General features: G+C 41.4%; 1 long non-coding RNA gene across 1 annotated transcript; it reads right to left on the reverse strand.

Moving 5' to 3' along the window:
- Positions 1-2,756: 2,756 nt before the first annotated feature.
- Positions 2,757-6,845, reverse strand: LOC143898561 (uncharacterized). The gene is made up of 3 exons (XR_013257252.1): positions 3,933-6,845; positions 3,749-3,860; positions 2,757-3,666 (listed from the first exon to the last, which is right to left on the reverse strand). It is a non-coding gene; the product is annotated as an uncharacterized LOC143898561 (long non-coding RNA).
- Between the last annotated feature and the right edge of the window lie 8,256 nt (positions 6,846-15,101).

A 15,101-nucleotide genomic window follows, 5' to 3' on the forward strand; every position in this document is an offset into this window, starting at 1 on the left:
ATAGGAAAATTTTCGTAATTCTACAGGATGTTATAAATTGAATATATACTGTTTGTATTTAATGATTTAATGTTTTTATTATATACTTACAGCAGAATACATAAATAATATGCTTTGTAATATATTACACTTTCCACGCGAACCGAGGTTCACGCACACCCCCCCCCGTGCTTTCGGGGGAGGTGCGGTAGTCCCGAAATAGTTCACGCATACACTTTCCACGCAAACCGAGGTTCACGCACACCCCCCCCCGTGCTTTCGGGGGAGGTGCGGTAGTACCGAAATAGTTCACGCATACACTTTCCACGCGAACCGAGGTTCACGCACACCCCCTCCCCCGTGCTTTCGGGGGAGGTGCGGTAGTCCCGAAATAATTTACGCATACACTTTCCACGCGAACCGAGGTTCACGCACACCCCCCCGTGCTTTCGGAGGAGGTGCGGTAGTCCCGAAATAGTTCACGCATACACTTTCCACGCGAACCGAGGTTCACGCACACCCCCCCCCCGTGCTTTCGGGGGAGGTGCGGTAGTCCCGAAATAGTTCACGCATACACTTTTCACGCGAACCGAGGTTCACGCACACCTCCCCCCCCGTGCTTTTGGGGGAGGTGCGGTAGTACCGAAATAGTTCACGCATACACTTTCCACGCGAACCAAGGTTCACGCACACCCCCCCCCCCGTGCTTTCGGGGGAGGTGCGGTAGTCCCGAAATAGTTCACGCATACACTTTCCACGCGAACCGAGATGTCACATGGGTTCGTATCGCGCTTTACAAGCTTGTTTATATATATACATACTAGCTTCTGACCTTGATTATTTAAATACAAACAGTATATATTCAATTTATAACATCCTGTAGAATTATGAAGATTTTCATATATTTTTTATCATTTTATCTAAAAAAATGGCTTTATCATAGGAGTCGCCAAAATTCCTTTTAAGGGCTTTTATTTTGACCCAAAACGAAGCTTTTCACAAAGTTTCTCGAAATCGGAGGGGGGCCGTTTTCGGAAGTTTATCCAAAATTTTTAACTATGTCTTTAAAATTTAAGAAGTTAATCACAATTGCTATAATAGCTGAAGTTATACAAAAAAAGACAATCGAAAAAAATAGTATAAAAGAGAAACGAAGAAAGCGTCGTAAAATATGGACACGTAAATGGATACTCAGAAGAAGTCATAATTTACGAGGCACAATTAATTTAGCCCATCTAGAATTGAGAAGCGAAGATACTGATTATTTTCAAAGATTTTTCCGAATGAGACACGATTTATTTCATCAACTTGTGGAACTAGTAGCACCCTATATACAGCGTCAAAACACTAACATGAGAGAATGTATATCTCCTAAAGAACGTTTATCACTAACTCTGAGGTTTTTGGCTACTGGTGAGAGTTATAGCAGTTTAGAGTACTCGACAAGGATACCAGCATGTTCAATTTCTCTGATAATTCCAGAGACATGTCGTGTCATATACGAAGTTCTTCGAAACGATTACTTGCGGGTAAATAAGAATTTACAATTAATTATAACACATAATGAGTTATTCGAAATGCTGATTATTAAATAATGTATTAAATAATTTTTACAGATACCAACTACAAATGCTGAATGGGAACAGATTGCAAATAATTATTTTGAAATATGGAATGTTCCAAACTGTATTGGTTCTATAGACGGTCGTCACATAGAATTTAAAGTACCACTTCAAGATGGTTCGTTGTATCACAATTACAATGGTACAAATAGTATCGTTTTTTTAGCATTAGTCAATGCCAATTATCAATTCACATATGTCAATGTCGGTGTTAATGGTAGGGTAAGTGATGGTGGAGTGTTTCGTGACAGCGACTTGGCACAATTTTTAAATAATCCACAAAATCCACTTGATGTGCCTGGAGATAAACCATTACCTGATATAAATGAACCCATTCCTTATGTTATTTTAGCTGACACAGTTTTTCCATTGCAAAATCATATACTAAAACCTTATTCAACACGAAATTTATCTCATGATGAGCGAATATACAACTACAGATTAAGTAGAGGTAGAAGAATCGTTGAAAATGTTTTCGGCATTTTAGCAAATAGATTTCGCGTTCTTTTAACACAAATATATTTACCAGTTGAAACTGTGCAAAATATTACCCTTGCATGTTGTGCTTTACATAACTATCTTAGTAAAGAAAATGGTGCTTATTTACATGGAGCTGTAGATGTTGAAAATTTAGAAAATCGAACTGTAATACATGCTACATGGAGAAATGATAATGCGCAATTACGCAATTTACAAATTATGAATGCAAGATCTAATAGAAATGCAATCCATATTCGCGATATTTTTAAAGAATATTTCAATACCGTAGGAAAAGTTGAATGGCAAGAATTTATTATTTAACTTTCACATTTTTATTAAATTTTTTTGTCACAACTTTAATTATGAATGATTGTTCTGTTAATTCTTGATATGGATTACAAAAAAAATTTTTTTAGTATGTAAAATATGTATATGTATTAAGTTCTTTTATTAATTATATAATTTTATGTAATTAAATATAATTATACTTTTATGTTATTTTGTTATAAATAAGTATTGGATATATAACAATTACGTATACTGTAGTTTGTAAGTATGAAAGTGTATGTATTTTAACAAATATGTATTTATAACAAAATATATTTATTATAGTTATAAGATATACATAGTTATAAACTACAAATAAACTACAAATTTATCTATGTTACCCTTTTATTTTTTTGGTATGTAAAATATGTATGTACAACTGACTGAATACAGGCATTATTTTTTTAAGTATTACTTACACAGCTACCAACGCATTCTTTTCAGTTGATCTGATTACAAGAAACATATTATTACCGTCGCAAAGGTAAGATTTAAAAACTAAGAAAAAAATTATATTCTTAATTAAAGCTCAAAGATGATCAACTAAATAAAGAACATATAATATTTCTTAATGAAATAATTATACTTTTGCATTAATGATGCATAATATTATAAAAATATATAATGAAAAATTCACAGCTCAAAATATCAGGTAAATCAATTTCTTTTATCAGCAGGAACAAAAATAAAATGTTAAATTAAAAGTTAATGAACGAAATTTACCGGAACAAAAATGAAATTTTAAATTAAAAGTTAATGAACGAAATTTACCGAAACAAAAATAAAATTTTTTATTACAAGTTAATAAACGAAATTTACCGGAACAAAAATAAAATTTTAAATTAAAAGTTAATAAACGAAATTTACTGACTACAATCTAATAAAAAATCTGAGATACATAACAAATGTATATTAAACATACCGGCACAAAATCGTTTATTCTATCTCTCTATTAATCATCATCAATTAGGTTCATAATTTCTCTCTGTATTCGTTTCAGTTTTTTTGGGTCTGAAATTTTACGCAATTCGCTTTCTACATACAAAATCCAGTGTTTTATACCATCTTCTGCTCTTTCATTTTCTGATATGGACTTAATCGATTTGGAAGCTATTGACCAAAAATTATTTGCTTCACTTGTACAAATTTCATTTAAAACTGCAGGCTTTCTTTTTTTTTGTAGCTATTGCACTGCTTGGTGAACTCGAATTCAAATTACTAGTTGTTGGATGTGATTGAATCTTTGGATAGGTGTTTTCTGCAAAATAAAAAATAAGTAATAATATATTAAATATATTAAATTAACAATTATATTAAATTATAAAAATGATTTTAAATACCTTTGTTATTATCTGTTGTTATCAAAACATTATGAATATCGAGAAGTTGTAAATCTTCAGTCTCATTCTCATTTAAATTACATTGTAATAATTCTGACTGAGAGTTCGAAACCTATAAATTGTCATAATTTTTATACCTATTTAGTATATTTTTGTAAAATTATATTAAATTATATTTACTCACTGTTATAGAAGATTCTCCTTTTCTTTGAGCGATGTGAGGATTCAGGAAACTCATGTCTTCAAACAACCACCAAGTTGGTTTATATATATCATCAACTGATGCGCCACTTGACTTGAACTGTTTTATTTTATTTAATTGATCTAAATATTGTGTGTGCGATCTTAAATTATTAATTTTTTTTTCGCAATTTTTCAGTTGTTAATGGTTGTCCTGTTAGTTCTTGATATTGATTACAAAGTGTTTGAAAAGCTTTATCTCGTTTCATACGATTATGATATTCAACAGATTTCGTGACATATAAACAAGGATGTTGTTGATACAACATCAATAAAATTTTTACATTCTCCTTATCTATATAATTTTCCATTATCCAAAGTATAGTTTTCTGCAAATTTTTTTATATTATTTTATATTTTATGTTATTTTATATATTATATTATCTATTTTATATTTTATATTATTTTTTCTTGAAAAATAATGTATGCATATGCTAGATTAAAATATACTGTTTTTAAAATCTAATTTAATCTGCATTTAACTCTCAGCCTGAACATATACATCTACAACGTCCAAATCTAACCTTGAGACCGGCCGCTTCCCAGCAGCCGCGTCGATTGACCAAAAAGTCACCCCGGGTGATCTTACAGAGATTACCCGTTGCGGAGCCACGCGCGGCACAGGCCGAACGAGCGGTGGAGGGAGAGCAGCCGTCTCAAGGGAGCCTAGCAGCGACATCTGCACCACGGGAGACCGAACTCCCATGCATGCCGCCCACGCCGTTAATGTCGGCATTACAGCTCCCGATAGCGACTCCCGCGCCTCCTCCGCCAATAGACGCGATCGCGGAATTTGTAGCATATGACTTCCCGATCGGCCCGGTGGATCAGCCTTCCAACGATTTTGAGTCGCCGTCGGAAGAAAGCGAGAGCGACGATGATGAGGCTTGGAAGCCGAAGTAGAGAAAGACGGCTCGTCGATCGAACATTAAACATATATAAAATACACGTTTCTTTTGTTTAATTTTTATTTTCGTTGTTTGACAAAATTGTCACATTTATTTTTGTTTGAGTTTTTAATTTTACCATGATTCAGTTTATTTTAATATTACACTTACGGCACTTCTGAAAGATACAATATTACGTTGCGTTGAAAGCCCGTGCGGCTAGATAGATTTAGGATTTTGCGTACTATTAAAATACAGGCTCGGTAAGACGGCGAAGACCGCGCGTAGTTTTTAGGTTAAGAATGACATACCTCCGACAAGTAGAAACTTGCACATTGTTTCCTCGTAGTTTTTAATTGTGCAAGTAGAAACTTGCACATTGCTTCCTCATAGTTCCTAAGTGTGCAAGTTTTTATTTTATTCGAGGTATAATTATCGGTATTTATTTGTTTTGGCTTTCTCATAGAGGAAGCTTTGTTAGCAAATTTTTTGAAAAATGTGTTTTACGCTGCCGCTTTCTCAATATTTGAGATAGCGATTTATTTTTAATTTTGTTATATTTTCCAGTCTTTTCTACCCCTATTTCATATATAATTGGTTAAAATTTGATTGATCAGATCAAGTTTTATAAAGCTTCTATGTATGTACGAATTCTTCGAAATTTCAAATGTGTGTAATACGAGATCTGATCAATCTAATTTTAACCAATTATATATGAAATAGGGGTAGAAAAGACTGGAAAATATAATAAAATTAAAAATAAATCGCTATCTCAAATATTGAGAAAGCAGCAGCGTAAAACACATTTTTCAAAAAAAGGAAAATCTGCATAAAATCTATACCGGTAGACCGATTTCAATAAAATTTGAGGAGGACATACTTTCTATGATACTCTATTTGTGTGCAAAAATTCAAACTGGTATCTAAAAAATTGTAGAAGTAGATGCGTGTACAAAAATCCGTACACACACACACACGCACGCACGCACGCACGCACGCACGCACGCACGCACGCACGCACGCACGCACGCACGCACGCACGCACGCACGCACGCACGCACGCACTTCCGGACATTTTTTACTAATATGATTTTTCGACATTTTGGAACATTCTAAACCTATTTCCATCAAAATCTCGAAAAAAAAATTTTTTCACCATTACAAAGCTTCCTCTATGAGGAAGCAATAGGTATAAAACCCAGTTTAGTTAATACTTTGATTAACCGCCGATCATAAAAGTCTTATATTATTTAGCGGTTGTCGATACAGTTTAAGCGATAATGATCGTATAATGATAAGCGCGTTTAATAAAAACGACGACATAGAGTTAAGGCGATAATCCGTATCGAGGGGCACAGAGAAACATTCCCCGCACCCGGTACGCGCGTCCATGAGGTGGGCGCCAAGGAAATACTAAGTTCTTGAAAAAATTCGTCTTCCCCGGGGACAACCAGGCCGAAATACCTTCCTAAGACCTGGGACATAGCTCCAGGGGGTGCGCGCCATGACCCGGTGAAAATCCCCGGGAAACGCAACTTCTCCAGGGAAAGAGAGGTCCAACGGACTCGCCAGGACCAGAGGAGCCTCTCCAGGGGGTCGGCGCCATCGTCCGGCGAACTCCCGGCGAAACACATTTTCGCCAGGGAAACAACCGTCCAACGGTCTTACCAGGACCTGGGATACCCTCCCAGGGGGTCGGCGCCATCGTCCGGCGAACTCCCGGCGAAACACATTTTCGCCAGGGAATCAGCCATCCAACGGTCTTACCAGGACCTGGGATACCCTCCCAAAGGGTCGGCGCCAGCGTCCGACAAACTCCTGGCGAAACACATTTTTGCCAGGAACTCCGCCATCCAACGGCCTTACCAGGACCTAGGACACCCTCCCAGGGAATCGGCGTCAAGGTCAGACGAATTCCCCGGAAAATGCATCTTCCCCGAGAACAAACGACGTAATCCATCGCGAGAGGTCCTGGGACACCTGCCAAGGGGGTCGACGTCGAGTTCCGGCGAAGATCCCCAGGAAACGCACCATCTACGGGAACAGTGACCCGGAACGACGATACCGGGTCCCGAGAAACCTCGCCAGAGGATCGGCGTCAACGGCCGACGACATCGACGTCACCCGGACATCTTCTACAGGGAGAACACCCATATTCGCCATCGGGAGCATCTTCAGGGAGGTGCGCAAGGGTCGGCGCGTCGAAAATTAATCGCGAGGGAAAACCTGGTGCAGCGGTGCCAAGGAGGGAAGATTCTCGCACTGCGTTGCGCGTGGAAATTTCCACGGGAACCTTCTAGAACAAGCGTAAACGGGAGATGCGCAAAAAGGCACGCGACCGGGTAGTGAAAATCATCGTGTTTTCGCGGGATCGCGCCAGATGTGCCGGCCGCGAACAATAGACGATCGAGAAAGTTCCGAGGAGTGGGAGCGATCCGGCATAAGTGGGGAGCCCAAGTGAGAGCGACCACTCGAGGCAGTCTGTCGAGTATAGCCGTGGCGAACACACGTATCACACTCTGTACGATCGGCATACGCATTATACTTTACAACCGAGAACTCCCACGTACTATCGCGTTAAATTACTCGTCTTAACTAATAGCGAGAGGCAATTAATTGCCAAATACAATCGAGTGTAAGCAACAATACTCGAGTTGAAATTCGGATACATTGTTAATTAACGGAAGTGCAATTATCGAGTATATAACAACCATTGGGTCACGCGGATACGGAATATTGTGCGGACATTATTAATCATTGTATTTACCCACCGAATACTCGTTCGTTAATACTGCGCACGAACATTGTATAATAGAGTGATGATCATAGCCGAGTGCGTGATCATAGTTAACAATCGTGGGACATAGAGTCCTTCAATCGGAATAATTATCTGGAATAAAAGCATCGTGACGACTAAACAAATAAGCCGAAATACGCAAATCGAATAATTGTGCAACTTTATTGAAATAAAGCGATGTTCACACCGAGGCGAGAAACTCGCGTTGTGAGACACCTTTATGATATTGTGAAACGGCCTGTAATGTTGAAATGACGATCTGGAATTAAAGATTAATTAATTCTGAAACAAATTCTCCTGATTAATTATAAAAAATTATCGATACTTACCTTCTACTTACCTTGTCCTTCGACGATGATCCAACGTTGGCCAGCGGCAATCCGGTATGCGATGTAAAGCGAGGATCCGGGGAAGCAGAGCAGCAACAGAACAGCGATCCATCCGAGGCGGGAACCTGAAAGAAAAGAAGCGAATTAGTACATAATTAAAACATAATTATCGGGACTTACCCTTATCTGGTATGCGAGGTAAAGCGAGGATCCAGAGACGGGTAACGGCAACGGCGATCCATTTCGGGCGTCGATCTGCAACAAAACCATAAAATAATTATCACATAATTATTTTATAATTACTTACCTCTATCTGGTATGCGATATAAAGCGAGGATCCAGGGATGAGAAGCAGCAACGGTGATCCACCAGGGACATCAATCTGAAATAAAAATTTAAATAAATAGGGTATAATAATTTTATCCTTAACTACCTCTATCTGGTATGCAATGTAAAGCGAGGATCCAGGAATGAGAAGCAGCAACGGTGATCCATCAGGGACATCCTTCTGAAATAAATAAATCCTATTAGCGTCTTGCAAATAATCGGGGCGTTGAGGCAAACTTACCTTCTCGGTAGACTAAGGTAAAACCGAGTGGCGACCGTTTGATAGGAATATTATCCGCCGGAATCGGGCTCAACTCGTGCCGTCCGGTCACAACCTAACTTTGAAGCCGTCCGCTAAAACCATGCGGGCGTAGCTTCTCGCGCAGCCGCGAGTAATGTTGGAGCGGCTTTCCCAGCGGGAAATGTGGCGCGAAGTACGAGCACCCCTGTCGATGGTCCTCGGGGCTGTCGAGCAGGGCGAGCGAAACATCGCCCCGGCAAGAGATAGGAGCGTGGCGGTGCAGCAGGTGGCGTATCCCACGCCAAGAATGGATTCCCCGGTGATGGAGGAGATACGGCGGGCGGCCGAAGCGTTCGGATGCGCTTTCGAGATGCGCTTTGCGAGGACCACCATCCTCGAGACGCTGACGGTGACCATGGCGCCACAACAGGCGGCGTCGGCGACTGGGGACGAGGAGATCGGGAGCGGCTCATCCGGGGAAGAAGAGGAGAGGAACAGCGCTGCCCCGGCCTAAGGCCAGCCCCCCATGGCGTTCCGAGGACGGACCGCGGTAGGGAACCCTGACCCGGTAGGATCTAATGTTACCCGATAGATTCGCGGGAAAAAGAGGGCAAGCGAATTTTAAGTTGGTTCATTTTATTTTGTCTTCGGGGTCCGTCCGGCGCGAATAGGATAAGTTTGTGACAATGTTCGCGGAGCAGCGGCTCCACGTAGAGAATAAGTGTAGTAATATAAGTTAAGTTCTCCGATCCGAATTTTATCATTTTGTTGCATTATTAACCGAAAGGCACACGGCCCGGCCGCTAAGGATTTCAGTTAATTTTCGTGCACGGATCGCGATGACGCGCGAAAACGTATACGGCGGTCAAGCCACACACAATCTTCGACGTGGTTCGCACGACGGAGGTCCGAGAAAGGGGATCGTGGAATAAAAGACGCTATCCGTACACTGGGTCGCGAGTTAGCGCGACAGGGCACAGATGCCCCAGAACGGCGTGCGCCACGCGAACGGTAGGGACGCGGTCCGCATTAGGGAGCCTAAAGAAGACGGCTCACCGAGAACCGACGGGATCCGCACACTGGGTCGCGAGTTAGCGCGACAGGGCACCGATGCCCCAGAACGGCGTGCGCCACGCGAACGGTAGGGACGCGGTCCGCATTAGGGGGCCTAAAGAAGACGGCTCACCGAAAACCGACGTGATCCGTACACTGGGTCGCGAAATAGCGCGACAGGGTGCGCGGGTTAGAGAAGCAGGGACATGGCGATAGGCGTCACGATGAAACGCGAACGACATGACCGAGCGAAATAAAACCGACCGAGTCCGGGTGCGATACGACCACCAGGAAGCGAGATGACGAACCGAGCGTCATCTACGAGGAAAGACCAGCGGGTCTCGATAAACCCGACCTGGTACGTCCAGGGAAGGGGTCGGCGCCGAAATCCGACCGCCCGTACGGAAGATCCGGCGACATGTCGCCGGAACTCATAAACCGGACGTCATCCACGGGGTCTCAGGCCGGAATAGGGTTGGGAAGGTCCGTGGAAGGGAGACCAGGGGGTCGCCGTCAACGGCGGAGGTCGCGATCGAGACGCGGACATCTTCTTCAGGAAGTTGACCCGGGGTCGCGTGAAACAGGGTAGGAGAGGACGTGCGCACGGGTCGGCGTCATCCTGGTGAAAAACGTGCGGGAGATGGAAAACCACTACCCGGGGTCCGTCTCAAGGCGTCGAGTACATGGTACTCCGAGTGGAAATTTCCACCGCGGGCATAGGGCATAGCCAGGTGTGAATAACAAGTATTGTAACTGCGTAGCGACGAACATCTGGCGCACACCTGGCGGTGCGAAAATTATAAACAACCATTGTTAACGCGGCGAACGGAAAAGTACTGCGAAGAGAAAGCGGCCGATATCCCATGGTGGGGGTAGCTTGCCGTAGGTGGGGAGCCCGAGAGAGCCGGACCGCTCGAGGCAGTCTGTCGGGAACGCTTGTAGGTACAACACGTTTTGTCTCGCGCGTATATCACGGAGTATCGTTATAACAATCGCGATTACGAACCGGGTTACGATTATTATTAACCTCAGCACTCATAACAACCGGCAACGCCCGCGAAACGCGTTACAGCCGCCGATACGAAAGGCGGAAGGTTTGGACGTACCGTAAAACGAACACTTCGCACTTTGCGAGACGTGCGACCGCCATTTTGTGCGAAATCAAAGATTGTTAACAACCAACTGTGTGAAGCAACAATGATAAATAAATGGAAGAATTATTTGCGAACATAAATACGAATTTAACGATTTCTCACCTTCTACTTACCTGACCAAGCGGAGTGTCGCGCCATCTTGCGAAGGAGTCCATCCGGATCGTGAATAATCGTCGGGTCTGCTTCCGGGGATGCCACCGATGAGGACCGCACCGCAAAAAGCTAAAAGTTTATATCATTAGTGGGTGTTCGTGCGACAATTCTCGGGGTGACGCGGTATCTCCTATACGCGGTGATCTTGGACAGCGGAAATCACGTTGATCCATTGCGCCGGTGGCGGGGATGAGGACCGTGTCGAGAAAACCTAGAAATAAAAGAGAATTAGTTAGTTAATGAACCCTCGGTGTTGGGACTTAGCCGATTGAGCGAATGTTGCGCCATCTTGGCCCCACGTTGACCCAGCCTGGCGACTGACGGCACAGATCCGAGAGGAGACGCCCCAGATGAAGACCACCTGGCGGGAAATTAAGATTTAGGGAGAGTTAGAGAATTATCGTACTCGTATTTACCTGCGCGAGCGGGTGACGTCCAATCTCTTAACCGGGACGATATCGGGAGGCGATCACTATCAAATCCCTGATAACCGGCGATGGTGAAGAGGACCACCTGGCGGGATTCTGAAATTTGAATTGTTTCGACAAATCGAGGAACCATATCATAGCTCACAGTCAGTATACTTACCTTCTCGGTAGAAATAGGTAAAACCGAGTAGCGACCGATGACTTTTAGGACAAATAAGCGTCTCTGGTGACCAGATATAGCATCGTTCGGTTACAACCTAACATATATACAATAAATATAATAAAAATCCTTATATTTGCATGTAATAAAAAAACCGTTTAGACATTTGAAATGTTGTTAAATGAAATGCTACATGAAATATTATTAAATTATAATTAAATACACTATTTTTATCCAACTCTAAAATGACATCATGAATTAAAATCGACAAATGTTTTATGAATGTTTTCAGATTTTTTAAAATACTTTAAGATAAAAATAGTGTCGGAATCATGATGTATTTAGAAATATGTTTAGGCTTATTAAGTATAGTGCAATAAACTAGTTATAAAAATATAAGGATTTTTATTATATTTATTGTATATATGTTAGGTTAGGTTAGATTTGGACGTTAATGTAGATGTATATGTTCAGGCTGAGTTAAATGCAGATTAAATTAGATTTTAAAAACAGTATCTTATTATTAATTTACTCTAATAATTATTTATATTACTTAATATTCGTTTATATTTAATAATTTCTTACCAACTTCTTTTTTTGAATATTTATTCTTCTTATCTTTGAATATTTCTTTTTGTAATCGTATTTTTTGACAAAATTAGTTCCGTTTTATCAAATGTGATCAAGCATACTAATGACGTTTTGGCGACAATAAAAGGTTACGTTCCGATATTCACTGCCAGTACTTACAGAAAAATGGGACGTGATACATTTTTTTGTCCGATATTTTCATTTAAGATTTGTATCCAAGTTGCTTGTGTCCACGATCCGAGTTCTAATAACTTTTTCTTGGAACGAGATCTCGGACCGTTTTCTAGTACCGTGGACACAAAGCTATTTTTTCGTCCGATATTTTCATTTGAGATTTGTATCCAAGTTGCTTGTGTCCACGATCCGAGTTCTAGTAACTTTTTCTCGGACCGAGGACTCGGACCGATTTCTAGTATCGTGGACACAAGGCTTAAGACAGGCATATTTTTTCTATCAAATGGGAGAATTGTCTCGGCTGCATCTCGCAAGCTTATATACGGCGCATTTGCTCTACGATTCGCGTCGGTTGCGATAATATTCAAATCGCTTATTTGTCTAGTTAAATCATTTATTCCGTCTGTAGCCATTTTTATTTATTGTAATTACTTATTTGTTAAAAAGAAATGTAAAAGTTTGTAATATTGGCAAGTTTGCACTTATATGTATCGTATGACAATGAAAAGAAGAATGATAGTTATGCGCGACTCCATAAAGCCTTGTCCACACGCTCACAGCCTTATCCCTGCAGCTCCTCTCCGGAAAAGATCCTTTTCTCGTTAAGTAGAGACAGGATATTGTAGAATGAATACAGCAATTGGCTTTTTTTTCCGCTGCTGGCTCACTCGGTTTCCAGAGATTTGAAGTGTCGTCTTAAGGGATGCTTTCCAGATGTCCAATCTTTTCAGCCTTCCCGTCGGGATCACCTTTTTGGCAATCCCACCGCTGCCACCAAAAATCAACTTGTGACGTCCTGGGTGATGCGAGGTGGCTCGATCCAGCAGAACGTCTCCGTCGAAATTAATTTTTATGGGTTCTTCTTGAAGTTAAGGAGGTAAAACCTCAGGATAATTAGCTGTTGGTCGGCGATGTAGATTATGGCCCCTTGGATCCGTCGAAGGTAGGTAATTCAATTATCTTTATCTTTCTTTTGATATAAAAGAGTACGATATTTATTGTAGAACTTTTTACGATACAAATGGTTTATATGGGAGGATGGAACAAGTATAAAATATGTGACCTTTCCTGAATCGTTCCACACTCTCCTGGATCGTTCCACTACGATCCAGCTCGTTTCAGATTCTGTTCCAAACTCTCCGTCGAGAGGGTGAAAGATTCTGCTTTTCTACAATTTTGGAAACGGTAGTGGGAGGTGACCGCACCTCGTTACAATGAGTCATAAGGCGTTGTCTAGCGGATGTGAGTCTACTTCTAGTGGTGTGGCTCGCTTGCCAGCAATGAGTCATAGGATGGTGTCTTGAAATTCGTTACCTTATATGGTCATGCGTTGCGCTCTGCTTCGACATGTCCATATATGGTCTATGCGAAGACTAGATTCACTCGAATGAGTCACTTAGTGGTCTCGTAGTGGGAGGTAACCACACCCGGTTACAATGAGTCATAGGGTGTTGGCTAGCGGATATGAGTCTACTTCTATCTGTGCGGCTCGTTCTATTTCTATTTTTATTCTAACAGAGATTTGTAACGAGAGCGATACCTTCTTTTATCATAAAATTTCAACATGACCTTTGTCATAGAAGAACATAATAATCTTCACTAATTTGACTTCAAAATACGTTAAATATTGTTTAACTTCCTTTAGATATACTTTACACACATGTGGTAGAATAATTTAATAATACAATTAAAATAATTGTTAGTATATCTAAAGTACAAAAGATATTGCTCTCTTTGTCTAACAGTTACTACGGTGTATCAGACTCTCTCTTTCTCTCCTTAAGATCGTACAATATTCGCATCTCGCTCGGATTCGCGTGTCTATGCAGCGCAATTACAATTCTATCCTTTCAGGTACGTGAGTGACGCCTCGGCGGTTGACGCTCGAGAGTAATATTACTTTTAGTAAGTATATATATATATATATTTGTTAATAACAATATTGATAAAGGTGATGTTAGCAGTGGTAACAGTGATTCTAATATTATGTTAATAATATATCGTGCAGGTAGAAATGGTTAGGATTCCCATTAGTACAGCAGTTTGATGAAATTAAATTGTTTATATTATAAGATTTTTATTATTTTTATATCTCGCGAATGGTTGGGAATTCGATAGAGTTGTATAGGAAGTATGTTGCAGGAATTTCAATAAAGTATAAAATAGCATTGAAAAATTTTATTGTTAATATATGTATTTGTTAATAACAAATTATTTGGTTTTCCGGTTCCGGAGAGAACGAGAGTGACAGGTGTGAAAGCGAGTGAGAGCAAAAGGGTCTAGTAGAGAGTGACGAGGGAGGCTGAGGAAGGAGAGGGTGATAGAGCGAGGAGGTGTGGAGGTGAGAGAGTGAGGAGGTAAGAAGGGAAACAGAGGAGGGGCAGGTAAGAGGAGATAAAGGGAGGTAAAGCGGCTAGGCACTGAGAAGGTGTAAGCACGAACGTTAGCTGAGCTAGAGGGGCGCACGGCAGGTGAGCCGAGCCGAGAGCGGCAGCACGAGGCAGAGCGTGAACAATAGCGAAGAGAGAGGGGCGACTCAACACAGGATCCGGGACGCGGACAGCAGCGCGAGGCAGGGCATAGAGTAGGTGGTGGAGCTAGAGGGGGAAGTGAGCCGAGTTAGGAGGAGATGAGTGAAGGGAGAGAAAACGGGAGGGAGGGAAAGAGTGCGATAGGTAAGGTTAAGGAAAAGGAGAAAGTTAGGAGGGGGAGCACGGGAAATTTAGAAGAGTTATGGAAAAGGAAGAGGGAGGAAATGGACAGGAGCGGGGGTGAGGAAAAGGAGGAGATTTTAAGAGAAGTAATATGACGGCAAGATC

This window comes from Temnothorax americanus, unplaced genomic scaffold, assembly GCF_048541705.1.
Source record: "Temnothorax americanus isolate GAGA-0224 unplaced genomic scaffold, ASM4854170v1 Scaffold236, whole genome shotgun sequence".
NCBI lineage: Eukaryota > Metazoa > Arthropoda > Insecta > Hymenoptera > Formicidae > Temnothorax > Temnothorax americanus.